Source organism: Vulpes vulpes, chromosome 12, assembly GCF_048418805.1.
Source record: "Vulpes vulpes isolate BD-2025 chromosome 12, VulVul3, whole genome shotgun sequence".
Lineage (NCBI taxonomy): Eukaryota > Metazoa > Chordata > Mammalia > Carnivora > Canidae > Vulpes > Vulpes vulpes.
The window spans coordinates 118,439,421-118,464,940 of NC_132791.1; the positions used below are offsets into that span (position 1 = coordinate 118,439,421).

General features: G+C 48.3%; 1 protein-coding gene across 1 annotated transcript in view; it reads left to right on the forward strand.

Moving 5' to 3' along the window:
• The window catches only part of BUD13 (BUD13 homolog), a 499,699-nt gene that overhangs the window by 447,268 nt on the left and 26,911 nt on the right, over nt 1-25,520 (forward strand). The gene's annotated exons all lie outside the window — the stretch shown is intronic.

The window sequence follows — 25,520 nt, forward strand, 5'->3', positions numbered from 1 at the left end:
AAAATATATTTAAACAATAATTACATGAAAATGTACTAATTCCTACAATAGGATCATACTATGAGAGTGGAAAAGATGGGAAGTCTTCTTTTTCAAAGAAGTAGCATTTGAGATAGCTCTTGAAGGATGAGCAGAGGTTTGGCACATGGGAAAGGGAAAGGGGGGAAGCCCGGCTTTATTGCCTGGTTTCCTCCCCAGAAACTCCTGCCTCATTTGTTTTGGCCATTCTTCTAGGGCAGCACCAAGGAACTTGGCCCATGTGGTTCCTCACAGATACCCACAGCTTGTTCCATCTCTGAGGCCTTTCAGGCAGACCCTGTGCCTTGATGAGAAGACATTGCTGAAGTTTTTGCTGCAGTTTTAATTTCTTGACATCATCTGGGTGCGTTGGGAAAAATGAGATCTAATAATGAATGATTACAACTCTCAAGTTAAGTCTAGTTGGTTGACTAATCAATTTGGTTAAGTGAAAATCCATAGCAAATGAGTCGACCGCAGTATGACATTTCTCCATCCAATTTAAATTAAAATCACCAACCATAATAATTTCACAATTACTCAGGGAGGGCACACTGGAGACTTGACCCCCGGAGCAGAGAAATTGCAAATGCCGCAGAGGATGGGCTAAGAGTGGGGTGATGAGGAAGTCACTTGAGCTGAACTCTGCTTGAACTGCTCAGCCTCGTCAGCTCGTGGGGGTGGTGGGGCCACAAGAGATGCTGAGCAGCAGTTTTATATTCTTGGGTGCAGTCCTGCATCTCCTCCCCTGGGGAGACAGGAGTTTCTAGCTTCCTGGCAAGAAAGCCCACAGATAGCTCCCCCAACAGGAGAGCAGAGTCTCTTTTCTCCAGTCACAGGATGAAGAAAGAGGTGAATGTTATCTTGGCATGTTAAATCCCCAAATTTAGACTATAAATTCCTGGACAGTGGATGCCATGTCTGTTTATCTTGAGTGAAGAGTGTTAAGTGGGTGTAATAGGCAATTAATAGGTTTTTGATAATGAGGATGACAGAGCAAAGGAAAGGATTAGATTTTATCTAATGTGATAAATGTTTATTTGCTGAATGTCCCCTTTATGCCAGGAGTGGTATTAGGCACCATGGAGTGAGAAATGGCTTAAACATATAGCACTGCCTTCCAGGAGCTCATAGCCTCTTGTGTAGCCTGAGAGATAAACACTTAATATGAATACAAGGGCAAATGTCATTAACGTTTAGTAAGGAACTTGAAAGATAAGAATGTTTTAGATCGGGGAATCTCATGCAAACATTTTGTCTGCCAGTTCCCTCATCTGTAAAAGGCATTTACTAGCTCACAAAGTGGTCAGATGAAGGAGGTGGCTGGTACATGCTGGTGGTCCCTCAGCCATTTTTCTCTCCTTCTACAGCAATAAAACACCCAAATGTCTGCGTGGAATCTCGACTACATTTCCCAGGCTCCCTTGTGTGTGTGGTCACATAACTGAGGTCAAGGCAGTGGAATACAAATACATGCAGCTTCTAGGAAGTGCCCGTAAAGGGAGGGGTCAGGTCCTCATCTTCCCTCTGCTTCCTGCTTTCTTCCTTTGGGCAGGAATTCAGGCTGAGTGCCTGGAGCTGGAACAGTAGTTGTCTCGGAACATAAAGTGACTCACTTCCAAAAGTGGAGGCCATGCAGGCAGAGCAACAAGATAGAAGGAGCCTGGGTTCTGAACACTGCGGTGTGCATACTAGGTCTCAACGCTGAACTTGGAAGTGAAAATAAACATGTCTTACTTAAACCACTTTTATTTTGGGTTAACTGTCACTCCAGGCTGAGTCCGATTCTAATGAACTCAAGTGAATTGTCGCATATAAGGGACTTAGAAGGCTGCTTAGCATATAATAAAGACTCAAGAACTGGTGGCTCATACTAGTATTTTTGGTCCTTATTCTAAAGGAGACAGAAGACAAAGACTGCCCACTGAGCTGCAGGACACCTGCCTTATTTCTCCATGGGGATTCTTGGCTGAGACCCTCACCCTTTTGCGTCATGGTCAAGGGCCAGCTCTGCAGCCCCTCCTCTTCCCACAGTCCACTCTTCCTATACTCTCAGCTTACCACCCCCACCCCTGGCTTAAATCCTGCTGTCACCAGCTCAGCCATTACTTACAGAGAGAAGCAGCAGCAGCCTAAGGAGAAGTATGGGCAGAGAGTCAGGTCCTATGGATCAATTTGTAATTTTTCTTGTGGCGGCAAGAGGAGCATGAACGATGTATGCACTAAATCCCCAGCATGGCAGCAGCATGGCAGCATGTCTTGGCTTGAATTATTTATCTTTGCGTGGGACTGAGGCTTTGGAAGGAGGGGGAGCACTGGCTGGATAGAAGTGCTCCTTCAGCTTAGGCCATTATGGGGAGTGGGGGCAGTGGCAGCTGGCGATGATGGACACCTTGCTATAGGAGATGGTAGAGCAGTTGTCTGTGTAGGTGAGCCAAGGTGCTTTCAGTTTCTGGGCAGACAAGAACTGGAAAGTCACCCCTTTGCATTGCTGGGAACCATGGCAGAAAAATGATGAAGTTATTAGCTTTGAAGTAACAACTGGCTCTTTGCCTGTTGTTGAGTATATACATTGAGAAAGTGCAAGTACATATGCCATTCGCTAGAAGGGAATGTGGGGGCTCTCCTGGCTCTGTGTGTGGGGTGTTATGATTACTAGAAGGAGTGTCACTTACCTGAAGGTATGAGTTTGATAGACTTACTAGTGCTCACCAATACTTCCAAATCTCTTTCTTTTCCTGTTTACATGGAAGAATTTGTTGCCAGAAATGATGTGTGAGTGTTTAGGAGTTGGCAAGCATTTTTCTCCATGTTTTTTTCTCTCTCTCTCTTTAGAAAATACTATGGTGGTGATATCACAACCTGGTGGAACCTACAGTGGCCTGGGTCCCTGAATGATGGTATGGAGCAGAGCCCCAGGCCCTACAGCATTGGGTATGGAGATGAATGAGAAATAAATTGGTTGTCTTAAGTGACTGAGATTTTGGAATTCATGGTAGTTACAACACAGTCTAATTGATCTCGATGAGTGTTGCCAAAATCAAAGGAGTGGGTGAGTTCTTTAAATTTCAGCAGAAGTCCAAGGTTAGCAAACTAGGAATTGGAGCCTGGATGGGTCACTGGATCTTTGTACATGTGGCTGGAGCCAAGAAAAGGCCAATTACAAATGCTCATACATAGAACTAGGGATGGGTGAGGCAAGAACAGCACCAGTAATGTCAGGGTAGGGGCGTCTGGGTGGCTCAGTGAGTTAAGCATCTGCCTTGGGCTCAGGTCCTGATCTTGGGGTCCTGGAATTGAGCCCTACATTGGACTCCCTGCTCAGTGGGGAGTCTGCTTCTTCCTCTTCTTCTGCACCTCCCCCCAGCCCTTTCTCTCTCTCTCAAGTAAATAAATAAAATCTTTTAAAAAAATAGTGCAGGTTCAGTTGATGAGACCTGAGAATGTACCTGGGGCAGATGCCAGTGCCACTTCTCACATTTTGCTGCAATACAAGTTATAGAGGGCAGATCTTTTTTTTTTATTTTTTTAAAGATTTTATTTATTCGTGAGAGACACACAGAGAGAGAGAGAGAGGCACAGACACAGGCAGAGGGAGAAGCAGGCTCCATGCAGGGACTCGATCCTCCAACGTGGGACTCGATCCTAGGTCTCCATGATCACACCCTGGGCTGAAGGCGGCGCTAAACAGCCACCTGGGCTGCCCTAGGGCAGATCTTTGAACAAGAGATCAATTCCAGAACCTTCCCCAGACCTTATGGACTGAATTGTGTCCTCTCCTTTCCCCAAATTCATATGTTGAAGTCCTAACCCCCAATGTGACTGTATTTGGAGATAGGACCTTTAGGGAATTAATGTTAAATGACATCATAAGGGTGGAGCCCTAATCCAGTAAGACAGATGTCCTTAGAAGAAGGGGAAGAGAGACCAGAAATCTCTTTCTGGGTGCATACAGAGAAAAGCTGTGTGAGGACGCAGTGAGAAGGGCAGCCATCTGCAAGCCCGGAAGGGAGATCTCCCCAGAAACCAACCCTTGTGGCACCTTGATCTTGGGCTTCCAGCCTCCAGAATGGTAAGAAAATAAATTTCTGTTTCTTAAGCCACCCAGGCTGTGGTATTTTGTAAGGTGGCCTGAGCTATTACAGACCTGGACCTAAGACTTGTTACCTGATGCCTTCTTCTCCGGGGGTTTCCTGGGGGGAGCTTTCAGTTTAGAGTCAGATATTTTGAGGTGGAGAGGAAAGAGAGGAGATGGGAACAACGCACGTATGAACACCTCCTTGCCCTTCTAACAACATGCTTTTTTCCATGTATTACACTGGACTTCAATTGTAGCCCTGGAAAATAGAGATTTTATCCTATTATATCCTAGGTTTACTGATTTTATTCATTTGCTCAGCAACAATTTCAGAGCATCTACTATGTGTTGGGGTGTGATGCTGAGTTTGGGGGTGCAGAGTTAAGAGGCAACAGCTCCTGCTCTCAAGTGGCTGCATGAATTGAGGCCTCCAAGATAAGCTCCAAGTTCAGTGAGAAGAGGCTAGTGAGGACTCGGTCCTGGATTTTAGCTTTGTACCTGGGCTCTTGGCAAAGAGAAGCAAAGCAGAGAATTCTCTGTAAGAGATGCTGGTGGAGCCTTGCATCCCAGGAAAGTCTGTCTCTTCTTTGTCCCCAGGAAGCTGAGGGTCAGCATCACGCTTAGGCAGCTTGTCCAGTTATTGGTGACCTGCATCCCAGCCAGTCCCCACCTTCTTCTTTGCTGGCAGAACCTTTACTTTGTCTAGATCTCTTGCACCCACTCACTTCAGGGAAAGCTGGCTTCTCCCAGTCCCGAGGGTGAATCCTGTAGGCAGCCAGGCAATCAATCACACTTGATCTATTCTTCTTGCAATTCTAACTAGTGAAACATGATAGAGCCTACAGGGATTCTTGGATTTCTCACCCTAAAATGAACACAAAAGGGGGACATTCTGGTTTTCTTGAGAGGTATTACTGTGTGAGTGCATGATGCTGGGAGCTGCTGCAGCCACTTTATGACCATTAGGAGACAGGCCAAAGAACAATTGCTAACAGGCTAAGCACGGCGGAGCAGAGGGAGGGAAAGAACTGGTTATTAATCTTGATCAACTGAAATAACGGGGCTTCTTGTTAGACCAGATAATAAAAATCATCTCACTGTTTAAGCTCTCTTGGGTTGGGCATCCTATTACTTGCAGCCAACAGCTGCCCAACATATATAGGCAGAAACAATCAACCAGCATATGTACACTGAGGTCCCCTGATTCAGTGTGTGGCTTTGGGCAGGTCTCATGACCTCTCTGGGCCCCAGTTTTCTCCTCTGTAAAATCAGGGTCTTTCCAGATCTACCTCTTCAAATTACGCATTGTGCTCAGCACTGGGGACATGTACCTTGGGTGGGGGGTTGGAGGGAGGTGCAAAGAAGGATAAGAAGTGCTAATTGGAATCAGAGAGAAAGCCATCTCTGATGTGGCTGATGGGGGGAAGAGGAAGGAGAGGGAGGGGGGTCTCCTCACTTAGTAAAGGAAGGAATATGTGTGTGAGAGGACCCATGGACTGCCTGCTAAGGAAGGTGCCTGGGTTACACATCATCCCTTCAGCCATTCCGGGATCCCTCATTTAACTTTGCTCTGACCAGTGTCAGCCTGCCACATGGTTTGCTCACAGCCCTTCATGCCTGGCACCTCTCCCTTGGCTGGAGCAGCTCTTTCTGCAGGGGAGTGGGGTGGGGCAGATCTTGCTGGAGTTTGCTAAAGCCAGAGAGGAGAGGGTATGGGAGTCGGTGATAGGCCCAGTTTTCCACCCAGTCTCAGAGCTACCTGAATCAGAACTGCCGGGATTCCTGGGGAAAGCAGATGCAACTTCCACCCAACACCTGATCGGCTCTACTCTGGACCTTCTGTGCATTACTGCCCCTTGTCATCTTCACACTGATGCTGGAAGCTGAGTGCTTCTAGTGGAACAGGAAAGCAAGGCTCAGCCAGGTGAGATGTCCAGGTGATGGAGCCTGGGACCCAAGCTCAGATTTGTCTGATAATATCGGGTCTCTGGTGCCAACTTACTTCTTTAGCTTGCTTGCCTGCCCAGTCCCATGCTTGAGAGGCCCCAGAACCCCTAGACTCCCATGGCTCTGCAGGGGTGCTTTTCCCAGCAGGGAGTTTCTTCTTTCATTCCCTGTCTCCTTCTATGTGATCACATGTCTATGCTCTTCCAGGGTCAGCAACACAGCTATCTCGGCTTCTAGGTCTCTTATGTCATGGGCCCTCCCCAGCTCCTCTCCTCCTCCTCCCCCAGGCCAAACAAAATAAAACCTAACAAACAAAATCTCTTTTCATTATACTTACGGGTCTTGATATTCATTTATTTTCACTCAATATTCATCAAGTATAATTGAGCACTTATTATGTGCAGGTATTGTTGAGTGCTAGAGATATCAAGAGTGCACCTAAATGGATATGATGCCAGCCTTTGCAAGTTATGGTCAAGTGCACTTCTCATATCGAATCTCCCTCTCTTTCTCTATCTATATATATCAACCCCTCAGAGCTGTGCTGCTGGTGATATGAAACCAGGTTTTGGAGTGCTCAGGACAATGTCTACCATTAATAGGTGCTGCATGGAATAAATAGATTAATGAAATGGGGTAAAGGGTCATAAAGGGCAAGGTGAGCACAAGAGGCACATTTCGAGGAGGTCAGGCGGCCTGCCTTCTGTTGCTGCATCCTTAGAAGATGCTAAATTGTCTAATAAATGGTTTTCTAGCCCAGGGCCCTGGAGAGGGCAGCTGACGTGCCCAAAGGCCTGAGGCCGGCGCCCAGCCCAAGCCCATGTTGGGAGGATGCATTATGAATGCAAGGTATAGGAAATAGAAATTATTAAACTCGCAGATAGGGACAGAAACGCCTTTGTGTGGCTGCAGAGTGGGGAAATCGTGCTAAAGCAATGCATTGCAAATCAGCCCACGCTCAGCAGAGAGGGGCTTTTATTCTCTGGGCCCCAAAGTTCCTTTGGCAGCTTTTGTGTGCAGCCGAGGAGGCCCTTCTGGGAGGAGAGAGAAACCAGTAATTTTGTGGCTGATTGGCAGACTGTCCAGAGCCAATAGAGATATTTGTTTTCTTGCTGAAGTGCTCACAAACCCAAATCTCTGCTCTTCAGCTCCCCACTTTCTCTTCTGGTGATCCTCCCACTTCTTTTCCATTATGGAGAGAAGTGGAGCCAAGGCCATTTTCCCTGATTCACATGGCTCAGTGTGGACCCTGTGGGGATAGGGTCCTGTCAGGGAGACCCATGAGGACAGAGGACATTTACCCAGGGTCTCTGGACTTTTCTCCAGGTATCCAATTTGCTTTGGCACAATCTACATGTATTTACTGTAGTGCCACTTTGGTGCCTTTGGGAGCTTGATGCTTACACCTCCATGAATCCGTCCCATGTCCCTGAAATGTATTTTATTACTTTTCCCAATTGAAGGATGAGGATAAGTGCCTTGTCTAAGGTGACAGAGTTGTAAATCATGGCACTGGGATTTGAAGTTGGATTTCAAAGTCTGGGGTCTTGGGTTTCTTGAGCGTTCCCAGTGACATCTCCCTTGGTATTCATGGCACCACAGCTCTCTCTGGTAGCTGGGTACTCTTTTGCTGGGTTCTCCAACTGGTCAATCCTAAGTCACAGAGCCATCTGGAAATCAAAACAGAAGTGTCTGCTTTGGAAATTGAATGGACTTTTAAAAGTTTTTATTTAAATTCTAGTTAGTTAACCAATGTAATATTAATTTCAGGTATACAATTAATATTAGTGATTCAACACTTCCATGGTGCTCATCAAAGCAAGTGCACTTCTTCATCCCCATCACCTATTTCCCCTCTCCCCTCGTGACCATACATTTGTTCCCTATAGTTAAGGGTCTGCTTCCTGGTTTGCCTCTCTCTCTCTTTTTCCCTTTGTTCATTTGTTTCTTAAATTCCACATATGAGTGAGATCAGAGGGTATTTGTCTTTCTCTGTCCGACTTGTTTCACTTAGCATAATACTCACTAGCTCCATCCGTGTCATGTGAATGGCAAGATTTTGTTCTTTTTATGGCTGAGTAATATTCCAGTGTGTGTGTGTGTGTGTGTGTGTGTGTGTGTGTGTATACACCCCACATTTTCTTTATCCATTCATCAATCAATGGACATTTGGGCTGTTTCCATAATTTGACTATTGAAGATAAAGCTGCTATAAACATCAGGGTGCATGTATCCCTTTGAATTAGTATTTTTGTGTCCTTTGGGGTAAATACCTAGTAGTGCAATTGCTGGGTGGTAGCTCTATTTTCGACTTTCTGAGGGCCCTCCTTACTGTCTTCCAGAGCGGCGGCACCAGTTTGCATTCCCAGTTGTGCATGAGTGCCCCCTTTCTCTCCATGTCCTTGCCGACACTTGCTGTTTCTTGCGTTGTTGATTTTAGCCATTCTGACAGGTGTGAGGTGATATCCCTTGGTTTTTATTTGTGGTTTGATTTGTAGGAAACCAAGTGGGCCTTTGTGACTATGTGATTTATTCCCTTTCCCTACTGCACCCATTTTACAGATCATGAAGCTTATGTCCAGAGAATTTAGGGACTGGCCCAGGGCCACAGCCACCCTAATGGCAGGCTGAGGACAAGAACCTGTACCTTTATTTCCCATCCAGTGTCCTATCTACTTCATTTGCAGTATCAATGAGGACTAGGTTTGGTTGTGAGTGACAGATACCCCGAAAGCAGTGACCTCACTCCCTGATGTAAAAGAAATCAGAAACAAGCAAATGAGACATAAAAGCAATGAGAAGGCATGGCAGCTCCATAGCGTTAAGGACCAAGACTCTATCTTGCCACTTTGCTGTGTGTGGCTTCCTTCCTAAGGGCACCTCCTGGTCCTAGAGGGCTCCTGGAGCTCCAGCCATCACATCCAGCAGCTGGAAGGAGGAGGCCCCTCCCTTGTAGAAGATTTTCTGGAAATTTCACACAACACTTCTGTCTCACTGGCCAGATTTTCTTCTTTGGCCATGCTAGTTAGGTAGGAGGCTGAAAAAATGTCATCTTTTAGCTGGGTGCCTAGTTAAGAAGTCAAGACTTGGGTTCAGTTCCTAAAAAAACTGGAGGGAGCAGTTACTGGGAAGCGAGTAGCACCTTCAGTACAGCGCCTTCGTCTCCAAACTGGCTGCCAACATCATCCTCCCAGTCTGCAGCTCCAGGAATTCCCAGCCGAGAGGGAAGCTGAACCAGCAGATCTTGACTGGCAGAAAAACAAGTGTGTTTGTTTGTTTTCCTTCCTCGTTCAGTTAAAGGCACTTTAGCTCTGCAAGAGTTTGCATCATGGGATTTTTTAATATAATGCCACCTAGCATAGTTTTTTGGTACGCATCTATTTTGGTCCATGCCAAAGACAACATTGGCATAGCTTTGGTGCCTTCCTGGATTTTGTAAAACATGAGGGTAGAGGCTTAGGCTGACAAAGGAAGATGTGCTGTATATGAGTGTGTCACTGTATATATGCATATTTCTTTCTTTTTTTTAAAGGGTTTTATTTATTCATGAGAGACACAGAAAGAGTCAGAGACACAGGCAGAGGGAGAAGCAGGCTCCCTGCAGGGAGCCTGATGCGAGACTCGATTCCAGGACCTGGGGATCACAACCTGAGCTGAAGGCAGATGCTCAACCACTGAGCCACCCAGGCATCCCTGTATGTATATTTCTAGAAGGGGAGGGGAGCCTCCACTCCCATGAATCCTGGTATGGTTCCAGTCATATCTCAGGCTGAAAAAGTGTGAAACACTGATTTTGCTCATGTGCCGATTCTTCAAGTAACAAGGAGCCAGGGCTGCTTCTTTGAATGCCTAGAAAAGTTAGGGGCTCTGAGTGAGAGACATGGAGTGTGAAGCAGCCTCTAGGAGAGTGAGTCCAACCACCTGCTTTTACAGAGAAACTTGAGGCCCAGAGATGTTATAATTTTGACCAAAATTTACAAAGGTGGGACTATGATCCCACCTTAAGACTCCTAAGCTAAGGTCTTTTGTTTTGTTTTGTTTTTGTTTTTACCTGTACCTGTCATCTTCCTGAAATATACAGAATTTATATTGTTCTCTAGCCATTTTTTTGTATGAGACTATTATTTCCCCAACTAAGGACTCTGAGCCACTCTTACATTTGAAGCACCACACAAGGCCTTGGTGTAAGGAGGATACGGTTCTTCTCCTAAAGAGTTTGCAGTTTTAGAGAGGAATGCTGATGTATCAGCAGGTAGCTGTAAGGCAAGACAGAAGTACCGAGGATCACAGGGACATATAACACTGATTGCTGTGGAAAGACTGGTTGATTTGGGGTGGGTATTATGGCAGGGGTCTTTGAAGAAGATAGAGACAGGAGGAAGAGATCAGGTGAAGGGCACGATAGAGTGTGAAGGTCACAATGCTAGCTATAGCCTAGTGCCCTGGGTAATATTGCTGGAATTTGGAGGGCTCAGTAATAGGACCCAGTGAGAGTAGCCCAGAAGGGTCTCATCTGCCTCTGGGTGGGGGGCATTCCTGTCCCACTAACTTGTTGGGTACTCTTCTTCATTCTGCTTGGCCATTAATATGCCTGAAAGGGACCCAGAGACAACTGGGTCTTACCAAGACCAGTTGAGCCCGAATCCCTAGGAGTGGCACCCAGGAACCTGTGCATTTGAAGGCCTCTCAGCGATGTTGATGTACGAGGGGCTATTTTAGAGCTAAAGAAGGAGACCAGTGAAGCCTTGATGTAGGCGACACGAGGAGGCGTAGGGTGTAATGAGCTGAACTCCACAACGGAACCTCCAAAGGGAAGAGACCAGGTAGGACACCTGAGCCAGCAGGTGCCAGGTCATACTGGACTCACCCCTCACTTTGCAGACGGGGAGACAGAGATCCAGAGCAGTGGGGAGTCTCCCCAAACCTAACCTACCCTGTAGCTTGTTACGGAGCATGGTGGTTTGCACCCTCCTGCTCCCAGCGGGTCCAGGGCCACGTTCCTGCAGCATGCCACCTCCCTCTGCCAGTTGCTCGTCCGCGATGCAGCCTTTACGCAGCAAACGATGAGAAAAAGACTCTCTGTGGCTGTGGGCGACTCTCTTCATTTGTGTGCAGAGGGAGGTCCGGCTGTTTCCAGGAGTGTTAATTAGGAAGTGGCCTGCTTCTCATTTCAGCTTGTCTTTCTTCTTGCTTCTGAGATGGGCACGCGGGGCTGGGGCTTCAGAGAAGAAATGGCTGGTTATGGTGGTAACAGTGGGGGCGGAGGTTAGGACGTGTTGGGAGGTGGGTATGGGGGCAAAGGCCATGCTCCACAAGGGGTTGGCAGGAGGGATGAAGGAGGCTTGCTTTCGACGGAGCTAGCAGAACATGGCAAAGGATGCCCCAGGGTAGAAGGGACAGCCGGCAGCTGCTGTCGGTTTGCAGTTGGTTTCTTGGCTGTGGTGAAAGGCATTGCTTGTTTTTTTTTTCCCTTGGGGGCCCTGGAGTCCAGACTTGTCCTGTTTCTCTTCTTACACACTCCCATGAGCCCCCTACTCCTTCTTGGAAATCCTTTTGTCAGTATATCTGTAACAATTTGTTCACTGTCTGTTTCTGGTGACAAATGGGGGCCTCCTTGAGGATCTGGCTTGCTTCTCACATGCCCCCAGCGCCTCGCACAGAGCCTGGCGAGCAGCAGGGGCTCCACGGACATTTGTAGGTGCCGCAGCGGGCTCGCCAACGAGAGAAGCACTCCGGTGGACCTTTGGGACGCAGGTCCTTGCCCGATTCTGTCCCCATGCTCTGCGGGATCATGAGCAAGCGGCTGTCTCTCTGGGCCTTGTGTTTCACCACCAACAACAATAAATAAAACTAAATTGCAAAGAACATCACAATCTGTTTCTCAATATCTGAATCTTATCAGATGGGACATTTGCCTGAGTTGTGGGGGTCCTGATTCCAGTTCCAGACCTGCCATTCCCTCGTGGTGCATCAAGGGAGGTGCTGGCTTAGTCCTTGGAGCGGAGGCAAGGTACTTGGAGAGGAACCTCGAGTGGCCACACACTTGGATGGTTTTATTTATGCAGGGGTGACCTCCCATTTGTTTTAGCTAAGGACAGAGCAAAAAGTCTATTCAAGAGAGATGCGAGACATCAGCCAGAACTCACAGGCCCGACTGTGCTAACTGGGGGTAAGGAAGGGAATGGTATGATCAAAAGGACGCAGCGTGTCTAGCTTATCGGGGGCCTAGATGAGAGCTGGTCTTACCTGGATGAAGGGTCTGGATTATGGTCCTTGGGAGGCTTTTGTCGATCAGCGTCGATGGCTGGATGCATTTGGGGACAGGCTTCTGCTCCTTTGCCGACTTTCCCGATGCTATAGGTAATGGTGTTTGTGCGGCCACAGATTTGCAGCGAGCACCTGCTGAAAGCCCTGGCCTTGTGAGAGGCTCCGGCAGGATCCAGGAGCTTTGGGGGAAAGCCTGCCGGGCTGGCCGCTCGCTTTGCTCCTTCCTGTAGGGCCCCTGGGTCCTCACTAACAGAGGGACCAAGGACCCAGGTGTCCCCCCCCTCCATGGGCCTGCCAGGCGCCCTCCCCTCTGCTAGTTTGGGGCTTATCCCTCTTGGCTCTCGCGTGGCTCGGGAGGGACCCAGCCCGAATCATCTCGGCTCCAAGAGAGAAAAGGAAGAACATCTGTTAACACAAATGCTTTTCTAATTTCTTTTTAAATCTCACTCAGCATCTGCGTTAAACAAGGCTGATCGGCTTGTACAATATTTAATTTTGGAACCATTTCTAAAGGCACTTGTAAGAGGGGAGCAATAGGGAGAGCAACAGCCTCCTAAATCTTTAATAGCATGCCGGTTAGGAGCTTCCGCCAGGCTCCGTCCTAATCACACAGAGGAGAATAAGCAGAGACAGAATTTCTTAATAACAAATACCTTTGCAGCACCTCATTAAATCACTGCATTTCAGAGACACAGCAGGACACTTGGGTGAATAAATAGTGCAATCTCCCAGTCTGAAGGATTTTCACATCTGACTTATTTCTCTTGCATATGATCAGTTCTTTTTCTCTCTCCCTCCCTCCCTCCCTCTCTCTCTTTCTCTCTCTTAAAAATTTCCACAAATGATTTTAGCTGATGAGTTCAATTAACGAAGACATTAGAGCAAAGTTGAAAAGCGTCTCTTTTCTCTCCCCCTTTCCCTTCCCTTGGTCTCCCCCCGCCCTACAACCAAGAGCCGGATTTTGTGTGTTTTTGCAGTTTAACAAATAGCACTGCCAAATGAGAGACGAGAGAAGAAGAGGGGGTGGGGAGGGCGATGCTGGCTGATGGGAAAACAAAGCATTCCCTGGCTGGTGTTTATGAGGATGGTGATAAATGGAGCCTGGGCAGGAGAGGCAGGCAGGCGCGGGGTTCAGAGGCACCTCCCGGCTCCGGACCACCTGTGGATGTGGGTCCCTTTCCACGGGCCACACCCAGTAGGACTTGCAACCGGATAGGGCAACTGAGGAAAGCCATCTGTTTTCAGCGGCCCCAAAATATTATTGTGCACAGACTGTGCACCAGGCCCTGTACTAGATGCATAAAGTTAATGCTGTCATGAAAAATATAAGCCAAAGCAGCCCTTCCCACATCCTCTCTTACGGTAGAATCAATCAATCCATTGATCAATACATCAAGATTTTAACGAAGAGGTCACAGGCTGGCAGTCCAGGGACTAGCTCGAAAACGGTTTTTGTTTGCCCTAAATACCGTCGGTTGCTTCTTTTTAAAAATAGAATCAATTGCTCCAGCGCAGTGTTTTTAGAACTGTGATTTATGACCCCTTCGTGGGCCTCGAAATCAGTTTAGAAAGGATCCCAAGTTGCCTATTCTTACATTTTGATTTTGGGGAAAAATCTATCTGTAAGTAAGTCCTTAAGTGGTATATTTTCTGAGTCTTTTCAATGCATGGGGGATATTTTCTCTTACTTTCATAAATAAACATCAGTCTAGGAATGAAAATGGAGGGGGATAGGGAAGACCAGGATACGACAGAATGAAATGGGATGGAATAGACAGAAACGAGAAGAAATAAGAGAAGAGGAGAGAAAACCGTCCACATGTGTGATGCACAGTCAGGTAACTGCTGTTGTGAGTTCGTGCTGTGTTTCTACGCTGGTCTGGGATCTAAAATGCGCCTCTCACTGTGGGTTGCAAACACCAAAGCTGGGAGCCTCTGCCCCCACGGGGAATGCCCAACACTCAAACATTTATTGCAGAGCATCCCTCCCTATGCTCCTTATGTGGGTGAAGAGGGCAGGCCTCCGAAGTCTGACTGCCCCACTCGCCACCAGCCTCCCTGTGACACATGCTTTCCGTGTGACCTGGGGTCCAGTAGCAGCCAGTGATGTGGCTACCAGTGGCCAGCGGCATTGGTGTCCTAAGCGAACGTCCCTGTGGCCTGGAAACGGCAGGCTCTGTCTCCCTCGGATCCTGCCTATTTTCCATCTTTTGTTTCTTAGCTTCTCCTCAATTCTGTGAGCCTAACAAGTTGCTTCTCGTAAAGTAGTATTGTCTGTTCACGTTGGCCAGAGTTGGCTTCAATGCTGGCAACCAAGAACCCAGCCATACTTAGAAATTAGGAGATTTTACATGAAAGGGTGAATTTTTAGTTGCTTTTGGACGCCCCCAAAATAGAAGGTCTATTTCTAGGTCTGTGTTTCCCTATGACAGGCCTGGAAATGGTACTAATTAGTCTCCTGTGGCTGCTGTAACAGATCACCACAAACTGGGTGACTTAATACAACCGAAATTTGTTCCGTCACAGTTTTGACGGCCAGAAGTCTGAAATGCAGCAGGGCTGTGCTTCCCCTGCATTCAAGCAGAGAATCTGTTCCTTACCTCTTCCAGTTTCCTGTGGCTGCCCCATCATTCCCGGGCTGGTGGCCACGTCACCTCATCTACCTCTGTCTCCATGTCACATCACTGTTTCCCTGTGTTTCTGTGTCATCTCGCTTTGCCTCATTTTGTAAGGACACCTGTGATGGCATTTAGGGCACACACTGATAATCCAGGATGATCGCTTTATCTTGGGATTCTTAATTTTACTTCTGCAAAGACCTTTTTTCCAAATAAGGGCACATCAGAGGTTTTGGGGATTATGAGTGGACACATGTTTTGGGAGGGACACTGTTCACCCCACTATAGGGGATGATGCTCCACACCATCACCCAGACTGCTACCTTCATTCCCAGAGCTGCCTGGGCCTGCTGGTTCATGAGATCCCGACCCCCTGGTTTAATGAATGCCTGCTCCGTACTCAGGCACGGTGAGGAGGAGATGCAGAAAGGCAAGGCGTGCTTTCCACCCTCAATAACCTGTCTTCCTGAGCGCGGGACTCCAGGGAGGGCTGGGGTAGTGGGGAGGGCTTCACGGGGCCACCCGGTCTTGTATAGTTCTTGAGGGATTTGGACCAGTAGAAGCAGGGGGTGACTCTCAGTCTCCTAGTGTGAACTGCTCCAAGTGCTGGGGCGATGGTAGTGAACAGAACAAAGTCTATGCTGCTGTGGAACTTAAGAAACAACGGTGTACAGACATCAGACAGTATAGGTGTGTTTGAGAATGGGGGTGTGAACACAGAGGGGAAGAGAGTGTGCTAATTCTCACAGGGTGGTCCAGGGAAGGCCTCTCTGATCAGGTGACATTTGAATAGGGTCCTAAAAGAAGGGAGGGTGGGAGCCACGTATATATTCTAGTAACAGCAATCCCAACAGAGAGACCAAGATGAGCAAAGGCCCTGAGGCAGCTGCATGCTTGGCATGTTCCGGGGGTGGCAAGAAGCCTGATGGTTTAGCTGAAAAGGATCCATCAGACAAGTGGTGGGACATGAAGATGGGAGGGGGCTGCTGCGGTCATGGCCAGGACTTTTCGAGAGTTGAGTATCAAGGGAACATTCCTTAATGAATCTTTCCAGCAGGGGATCATGAGCACAGATGAGAGGGAAAAAAAGAAAAAAACTCTTCAATTTTACTAATCTCTAACCAGAGTTTAGCATTTCTTTTGATTACAGATGGAGGCCCCATCCATAGCACAGAATCCACAGTGATTTTGGAAGTTCCTAAGACTTTCTCACCAACAGAAATCACAGATAGTTTTACATCATATTACAGTTATTACACTTAATCTTGAAATATTGTTTTCTCCCGGCACTACTTCAAAATTATGTAATTAGACCCGCCACTAGAACTTATTATTTACTGCATTAATAAAAAGCTCATATATTACTATATCACAAATTAGTTTTTAAAAAATATTTTTATAACTGCACTTCAATATAATTTATTTCCTATGTAATCCTATGTATTTTATTTTATGCATTTAAAGACATTATTCTGGGAAGAGGTCCAAAGGCTTCACCAGACTGGCCCAGGGTCCACGTGCATGAAAAGGTGGAGGACCCCTGTCTTGGTGCCTTCCAGCTGTAGCCTCGGCTTTACCCTCTGGCCTCATTCCTGGCCACCCCCACCCCTTGCCCCTGTGACTCTATATTTCATCCACACTCAGCCACAGACAGTTGCTCCAAATGTTGTGCTCTTCCTGGCCTGAGAGCCTTTGCAGATGCTGCTCCTTCTGCTTTGGACACTCCTGCCCTTTGGCATCTCCCGCTGGTCCTCCAAGTCTCAGCTTCGCTGGCACTTTTCTGCAACACCCCTTCCCCGACTCCCCCGCTGTCATGGGAGCGTCAGCATGCCCAGGTGGACTGTCTCCTGCTCTGTTCTCCCCTGGACCCCCTGCTTCCTGAAGGCAAGGGCTCAGGGTGGCTGCCCACAGGCTCCCCAGAGCTTAGCCCTGGGCCTGGCACACAGCAGGGCTCAGCGCACACAGAAGATCTATGGACTCCCAGAGTGAATCATCTTACTGACTTCTGAGACAATCTGATGATGTAGTTGCTCTTCGCCGCTTTTTGTGAATGAAGAAAGAAGAGGAGGAGGGGTGAGCCAGTGAAGGAGGACAATTGGAGGAGGGGGACTTGGAGATTTGGGGGCAGTCTGGACCCTGCCGGAAGGGGAACAGAGGAGGCCCTGGGCTGCGGGGTCAGGGCCTGATGTGGTGGGCAGCTATGAGGAGGCCAGGCCTGTGGTCCTTCCTCCCGTCCTCTGGGGAAGGAGACTGGGAGACTTGGGTCACCAGGTTTGGTAACAATTCTGATCATTCATAGCCCTGTCTCTTCTCTGAACTTGGAATTCCTAGGTCTTTTCTGCCTTTACCACCTGACTGATGTCTTGTTTCTTCAGGCAGTATGGAGGTCCCATCTTGGTTTAGTAAAAAAGTCAAAAGAGATCAATTCGACTTTCCTCTCCAGCGCTCATTAGCTGTGTGACCTTGGGCAAGTTTCTTAGACCCTGAGAGCACCTAGTACGTGTGCGTTCCACACTACACTCGTGCCCCCGTCCTGGGGGCCTCCTGATTTGTTTTTACCCTCCCTGATCTTGCTCATCATAGGTCCTCTGCCCATGGATTGGCTCTGCTCTCAAGGCCTCCCGGGCCAGCCTCTGTTTGTAGAAACCACAGCCATCTTTCCAGGCCCAGATCGAATGCCACCTTCTCATGCGAAGTCTGTGATGCTATGTGGCACCAGGTATGTTATTTAACCACTCTGGCCTCAGTGTCCTCACCCGCCCGAAGGGAAACTCTGTGAGGGTCACATGAGCCAACATATGCAAGGGGGCTTGCACACAAGTGGTATCCACCGCACGTTGGCTTCTTCCCTTACCAGGATGTTCAAAACAGCTGGCTCTGTGTGCACGGAGGCTCTGCTCTTGTCTCAGTTAACACGGGTGGGCAAGTAATCACCTCTCTAAGATGTTCTGTCCCTGGGCACGTGCGCTTTCATACTCTCTGGCTTGCAGTCCTCTTGCTATGTCCCACACAGATCTCCCCTATAAATCTTTCAGTGCCTTCTTCATAAGCAATGAGGCTGCAGGCCTGGGTCGTAGCCACATCAAAGGGCTGTTCTGGGAGCTGGATGAGTTCTCTTTCGAGGTAGCTAAGGGGCCTCTCCATTTGTTTGGGCCTTTGGGGGCAAGGCTTGGGACTTCCTGTTTTTATCTGGGCTGATGCTTTGGGCAAAACATAAAGGCCACCAAGTGGGTTTTTAAAACCCTGGTCAACAAGAGTGGTGAGGAGGGAGGCCTGGTATTTACAGAAGGCCCTTTGGGGTTGACATTTATCAACCTTGTTTGGACCCTTGCACTTCCTCTATTCTGTGTGGTCAGTATTATTTGGCTCCATTTTACAGGCTAGGAAACTGAGGCCTGCAGAGATTAAGGGATTTTCTCCAGGCTGCACAGCTTGTGAGTGTCACGGCCAGGAATCAGATTTTTGTTGGTCTGCCTTCAAAGCCTAAATTCTTCTCCTATTCTGCCCCGCTGTCTGAGCCACCCCCTACCACCAGTAAGCAAGAAGTCTAGGCTGCTGCATCCTCTTGGGGGCAGGAATCTGCTGGCTCATCCTGGGGAAGGTGCACAGAGATGCGACAGGGCTGCACCTGTTCCAACCCGCACAGCAAACACAGGCCAGGAGTTCCGTGAGGGCTGCTGTCACAAGGGGTCAAGAGTGAGGAGAGCATCAGGGTTCCCAAACTTGTGACCCGGGGGGCAGAGAACCTACCAGGGGTGCTGTGGCATCTGGGGCCTGCAGTGCTAACCAGGCCATCGAAGTAATGACATCATTTGCCCACATGAGGCCTGCCCAAGCTGTTCCGGCTGGGGGAGCGCACACAGCTGGGATGCTGGCCATGTGCGCTGGGAGGGACTGTTCCATGAGGGCTAGAAGAGGCCTCAGACACGTTTAGCTGGACTTCTGATTACTGGTTCTCATCAGTGGGCCCACACATTGAGTTTCCTGACTCCTCCAACCCCGCCTAACTCCTCCTCCTCTATCTTCTCATCTTCTTCTCATCCAGAGCTGCTGTAGGCAACCTCCCCGCCACCAACCACTTCCCAGGGCCACAGTTTGAGATTGGTTCATGAACAGTTAAGAGCGTGGACTCTGGAGCCAGACCCCAGCTGACTGCAGCCCTGCTTACTTGCTGTGTGATTCCTGTAACCACTCTGTGCCTCAGTGTCTCCATCTGTCCAATGGGGATGATAATTGTGCCAGCTTCACTGCCTCTCCCCTGTGCCCTTGTCTGTGCACACTGCAGTCCAGCCCCCCTGGACTCTGCCTGCCTGAGCCTTTGATCAATCTGTGCCTCTCCCACTACCAGCATCCTTCTCATCCTCTTCTGGAAAGCTGAGTCAGTGCAAATGCCTCCCCAGGAAATTCGACCTGTACCCTGAATCTGGTCTGAGCACCACAGCACCCCATGAGACACAGCATCCCTTTTCCTGGTCTCATCTTGGAGCTGAATATGTGCCTTCGAGACAGCAGACCTTCAATACCCATGTGTCAAATTAAACCTGGACATTCTTACAATGTACTTCGTCTACATAAGTACCTCTCAACGACAATTCTTTATAATTCTTGATGATGTCATGGTGGAGAAAGCTCACTTTCACAGACAGTATCTAATCTCATCCTCAGAGCATCTCTGTGAAGGGAGTTACTAGCCCATTTTACAGATGAGGAAGTGAATATCAGAGGCGTTTCCTATGTTGCTCAAGGTCACAAGGCTAACAGGTGGTGGGCCAAGACCTCTGACTCTGAATCCCAGTCTCCTTCCTTCCAGACATTCCCTCACCTCTCCCGTTGTTTAGATGTAGACATGGAGAGCACCCCACATCAACTCAAAATGTTTAAAAGCAACAGCTCTTCTCTTGAGATTCATGGGTCTCTCCGTCTCTCCTTCTCGGTCTCTCTTGAGGGCTCTCTCCCACACAAGGAACTTGAGTGAAAAAATGGTGCCCAGAAAGCACACGTGGCACCTGGGGTCCCTGACCTACTGGGCAGCACTGTTCAGTGGTTTGGAGCCACGTGGATCTGGGATTAGAAGCTACTCATTGTGCTTCTATTTCCACCCGTGTGAAATGGTTTACTACCACATGCCACGTGCAAATGGCATGTTTGTAAGTCCTCGAGCACAATGCCTGGCACACCAGGATGCCCAATAAATAGTAGCTAATGATAATAGTTAACACTGAGGATTTACTTTGCACCAGGGACTGTATTATTTCCATGCCGGCCTCATTTATTCCTCCCTGCAATCCCTTGCAGTAAGGTTACTACCTGTCTGCCTCCTTCCTACAGATGAGGAGGCTGAGGCTCACAAGTTACATAGCTGCCAAATGCCACATGGTTTTTAAACAATGCCACCAGAGCAAAGCTGTGCCTGTTTGCTCAGGGATGTATCACTAGCTTTTTGCCTGGATACAGGGCCCACAGTTAGCGTCTGTAGATGGAAATTATATTATATTATTGTGGTGCCAGCAACCAAATCTGGAGGACGGTTTTAACATGCTTAGCCTGCCAACGTGGGGTCGGAAGTTTGAGCTCGGGAATGTGTTGCTAGGCATGTGATACGGATGCGGGGTGGGGGAGGCTGGGGCTGGGTTGTGGCCGCTGCAGGACCACAGAACAGGGCAAGAGAAGGAGCCCCCTTTCGTCCCTAGGCATTGAGGCTGGAGGCAGAGCCCTGGGCCACTGCCTGCGGATGCACCACAACGCCCTGATGGATGGAATCTGACAGAGTGTTCTCGTTGGTCCCAGCACCGGGAATCCTACCACCAGCCAGCTGGGGAGGGAGTCCAGCTGAGCTGCCGGCCTCAGGCAAAGACAGACACTTTGTGCAAACAATGCCTCCTCCCCGGGGGCTCTATCTCCCTGGGCATCCTCTGAAAGAAACGATTGTGTAGAGCAGAGAACCAGCAAGGCTGGACCTATAGAGAGGCTGCCTGCCCAGGGTGGCCCTACCAGTGGCAACCATGGCCAGTCCTGCTCAGGTCTGCTCGGATCAGGAGGCCTCCATGGGCTCCCTCCCTTCACCTAGTTCAGGAGGGGCGGGGAGACCATCAGAGGTGACACTGCTTGGTGGTCTGGATAGAAAGATACGGAAGGCTGTTCTGGATCTGGGTCTGTGTCCTTAACCACCCACCGCCCCCAACTGTAATACGATGGCTGCCTTCTTTCCAGGCCTTAGTGAAGTCTAGCACTGAGGGGGCCTCAGAGTTGCCTACAGATCATGCTCATCAGGTGCCAAGAGGACCTTCTGTGGAATTTGAAGCAGGACTGTCTCTTGGACACATTTCTGTGGGCTCGGTCAGCAGGTGATGACTGTGGAAGATGTGGAAAAGATGTCATCTCTTAGCAGACGTAGTCCTGTGCCAGGATGCCAGGCTCGGTGAGCAGAGAGGAGCTGGGACTTTGGTCCCGACTCATCCCCTTGGGAAGTTCACACCCGCAGCCTGGTCTACAAGTGATCTGATAGCAACCAGGTTTCAGCAACTAGCAGCCTCTCCTCCCACCCACCTTGTAGCCATGCTGGTTCCTTTTGCTGCTCCTTGCCATCTCAGAGCCTTTTGCATTGTCTGCTCTCTCTCTCTCTCTGGAACATTCTTTTCTTACCAGGGTAATGCCACTCACCCTGTTGGCCTCAGTGCACATGTTACCGCTTTGGGATAGCCCTCCCTGACCAAGACCCCGTTGCACACTCTTGTGACAAAATCTATGCAATTGTCATTAATTACTTGTGTATCTTCCCTCCCCTTCTCAATTCCAGAGTCTAAGCTCCATGAGGGCTAGGACTATTTTGTTTACTATAGTATCTCTAGAATCAGGAGCAGTGCCTGGCACAAGGCAGGCACTCAATAAATAAGTATTTGTTGTGTGACTGAGAGGCCATTCTCTGGTTTCCTGGCCCTTCAGGAAGCTTGGGGTGAGCTTTGGTAATAGCATTTCTAGAGGTCAAGTACCTGCCATGGCAAAATGGCTCATCTGGGCACCTGGCATCTGATGCAGCTCTTCTGGCCCTCCCCTCTTCCCCAATGGGCCCACACATTCACACTCCCACCATCAGCCTGCAAATTCTCTCATCTCTCCAATGAGTCTTTGACCTTTTCTTGTTCAGTGGTGTCCTGGGGAAGAAGGTTCTGGCTATCTATGCACTGGGCTTGGGAAAACACAGCATCAGCACCACCTTATCTTTTATTTTTAACCAGCAATTGATCTTACTTCCAGCAGACTTATTTTCAGTGTAGGGCCTGTGGGCCAGTGCTAATTTGCATGCCTGGCTCTGCCCTTGGGAACTGAATGTCTTAGATGATTGTCCTGAGATACAGATACTCTCCCTGACCCCTTCTTATTTCCTTCTTCTAAATACACAGTCAGAATTGAGGTGTTGACTGCAAACAAGGCAGGGTCCCAAGTGAGTAGAAAGAATGTCAGAAGCAAGAGAGTAGAGAGATGGGGACTGCCTTCTGTTGGATGTGAGGACTGGGCCTGAGATCCCAGCTGCTCCTCCCTCTGATCTAGACTTGGCTGTGGAGCTACATCCAGCTCTTACCACTTCCTCTAATATGTCACAGGCTCTACTTATACTATTTTTTTTTTCTTGATGGACTTTAACCTTTCAACTAACATTTGTTGAGCACTTACTTGGGTAAGTGCATGGTGCTAGAAGTTAGGATTGGGGTGGGATGACAAATGGAATTCCAAGACATTAGTCAGCCTTTGCCTTGCTTCAAACTCACAATCTGGGGCGAGGAAAAAGATTTCAAGATAAGTATTTATAATTGAAGCAGTAAGCAGAGAGTAACAAAGTGGGCAGGGAGAGGAGAGCTGGTTAATGTGCCTAGAGACTTGTCAGGGGAGGCGTCACAGAGGGCTTGTTGTTTGCATTATGTCTCTCTCTGTAAGCCAAGACCTCGTGGGGAGAGAAATGTTCCAGGTAGTGGGAACAACACTTGTGAAGGTATGGAGGCCAAAAGGTGGGCGATGAACTTGAGAAAGAGCCTCTTTAATGTGGCTAGAACGTAGAGCTCATGACGGTTGAGGTGGAAAGCTCATGAGTGGTGACGGTTGAGGTGGAAAGAAACACGTCTCTGCCAGTTTGCAAAGCTCATGATCACTTCTAAATCTTGAAATGCTGCCCACCTCTCTAAATAGACTGCAAGGACCTTAAGGGGAGACACCTCTGCTGGGTGGTGGTGACCTTGGCCCTGCCTCGCAGCTCCAGGCCCAGGGCTTATGCGCAGTGGCCAAAAGAGGAGTCCAAGCCTGGCCGGGCTGGGAGGCAGGGCCACCTGGAGCCAGAATGGATCCTCCCACATGAAGTTTGAAAGGAAGCATCTTGCAGCTCTGTCTAATTACAGGGTAAGTGAGCGGGCCTCCCTCATGGTTAATTTGCTATGTGCCTTTATTGCCAACAGAAGACAGATGACTCACAGAGGGTATTCCATATAGGCCTGCCAGTAATTGTCTTTATGACTTCATGAGTCTTTTATGGCCCCCGCTGGGAAAGGTGTTTTATTTTTCTTCTTTTAATTCTCCATTTCCAGTCGGTAAATAACCAACTTCCTGGGAGCAAGAGGACTGTCAAGTTCAGGATTGAGGTGAAATAATCCCAACAAGTTGGCCCTGGTCATCAGGATTGAGGCTAGGGGCAAAGGCAGAGGACCAGGTGACTGGCTCACCCAAGGGCATACGGAGTGGATAATCCCCAACAGTGATTAATATATACATCATCAAAATTTAAAAATGAATAAATGTTTCTTTTCAGCAGATTTACTTTCTCAATGATGCTTGGCTTAGATTAATGATAATGTGAGTTTATGTTTTCAAAGTACACACAGATTGTTCTGCTTGGAGGGTTGAGGGGAGGAGGTGGGAATGGATGGGTAGGGAGCGAATTTGTGGTGGCCACAAAGAATGCTGTGTGAGTGGGTGGCCACAAATATGCTATATTTAACTAACATCTAGTCTCTACACCTGCAAGATGGGCAACAGTCAGGTACTAGAGAATGGGTGGCATTGCATTTATCTGGAACTGTCCCCTACTGGCTTGCAAAAGCTAATTGCTAAATTTTCAGGAATTTTGTAAGTTGTTTTAGATCTTATTGATAGCTTAAAATCCCCCATAGTGGTATTGCTTACACCTAGGTAATTGGCAAACTCTACAGAGCAGAACCCCACCCCACCCCACCCCTATCGGGTCGTTGAACTATTTTAGCAATCCATACCACTAGAGTGTTCACACAGGGGTGAAGGACCACTTGGCAGGATAAAAATAATATAAACTAATATTTATTGATCACTTACTATATGCCAGGCACTGTTCTAAGCAAGGTAGATAGATAGATAGATAGATACATACATACATACATACATACATACATAGATATCTCCATGGATCTTCCCAACAACCCTATGTGGTTGGTGCTTCTTGATCCTAGAACTGTGCCCAGAAAACTGAGACTTGGAGTCAGAGCCAGACATTATTAAGTCCATCCCCATTTCCTTGTTTTACAGAGGAGGAAATTGACAGCCAGAGAGGGGAAATGTATTGGCCAAGATCAGTGGCCAGGTGATGGGTCCACTGACTTTCCAGGTGATGGGTCTACTAACTTCCCAGCCAGTGTCTGTTCTCTTGCTCTTACGCTTCCAGCTTGCCATGCTATAGCCCTGCCTAAGTCCAGGCAAGAGCTGAGCCCGAAGGCTGGGATCTGACCAAAGGAGGCTGTCCCAGGCGGGAGTCCATGGACTGAGCCCAGTGGGCTCTGTTTTTGCTGGCTGCTTGATAGGACTGGAGTGCTCCCTGATGCCCCAGTTTCAGTCAAAGCTAGCATTCCTTCCACTCTGCCATTGTCTGAGAATCCCGATGGAAGCAGTTCAGACTTCAGTCTTTCTGCAACAATCATCTGGAATACCAAGAAAAAATAAATAAAAATAAAAACCCAGCCCAGAGATCTGTCTTGTAGCTCAAATTCCTTAGCTGAAGGAAGTGGGGAAAGAGATAGATGGGTTGAAACTTTCACGGCCAAACGATCAGCCTGGGCAATTCACCATTAACTGCACAGGGGTTCAAGGTAAGCCTGGTGTGGACTGGAGTTGGCCTCTGTAGCTTGCTTTGATGATTGCTTTTGGTGTGAAAAACGTGGCCTGAGTCAAGGAAAAGAGACTCGAAATGAAAATCCTCTCAATTCTTGAATATATAGGTATATTCTAATACAGACTTCATTCTAATATGGTAAACATTCCAATGTAGACCATAGGATCAGGTAATCCCAGAATGGGAAGGGCTTTCTAAAATGTTCTCCCTGCCTCCAAGCTGGGAAACCAACTGTCTTCTGGGAAGAATGAGAGTGTGGGTGCTTTTCTGCAGAACAAGGTCCTCCCACGCCAAGGACAATAGAATGCTTTCCTACGTCAGAGGGTGTTGTTGGCAGATCAGGAGCTGTAGAAGAAAGACAGAGGTTCTAGTACAAGTATGCCCAGGCCACGTCGCATAAGGAAACTCACCTCTTGGAGGCTGAGTTTCCTAATCAGTTAAACTAGAGGTTTCAGACTATGTGGTCTCT